Raw genomic sequence first — 270 nt, 5'->3', positions numbered from 1 at the left:
ATAACAGTAATAGCAATATAATCATCTTTAATGCCATTTGTTCATTATATTCCCATAATTATCGCCACGATTACTATTCTTATAATTCTTTCTTCACTTTTTTGCCCCTTTTTTCTTTCGCAAACAACTGACTAATTGCCGGCACAGAGCAGGCGATAACAACCGTTATTACAAGTACCCTGTTATTACAACATCCATAATCACCAAAGGGCTTCACTAATGACAAATAACTTTCTTTTCTTTTTTTTGAGAGGGAAAGAGGGGAAAGGG

The sequence above is a fragment of the Penaeus monodon genome, chromosome 25 (genome assembly GCF_015228065.2).
Source record: "Penaeus monodon isolate SGIC_2016 chromosome 25, NSTDA_Pmon_1, whole genome shotgun sequence".
Taxonomy (NCBI): domain Eukaryota; kingdom Metazoa; phylum Arthropoda; class Malacostraca; order Decapoda; family Penaeidae; genus Penaeus; species Penaeus monodon.
This window is presented reverse-complemented; position numbering follows the sequence as displayed.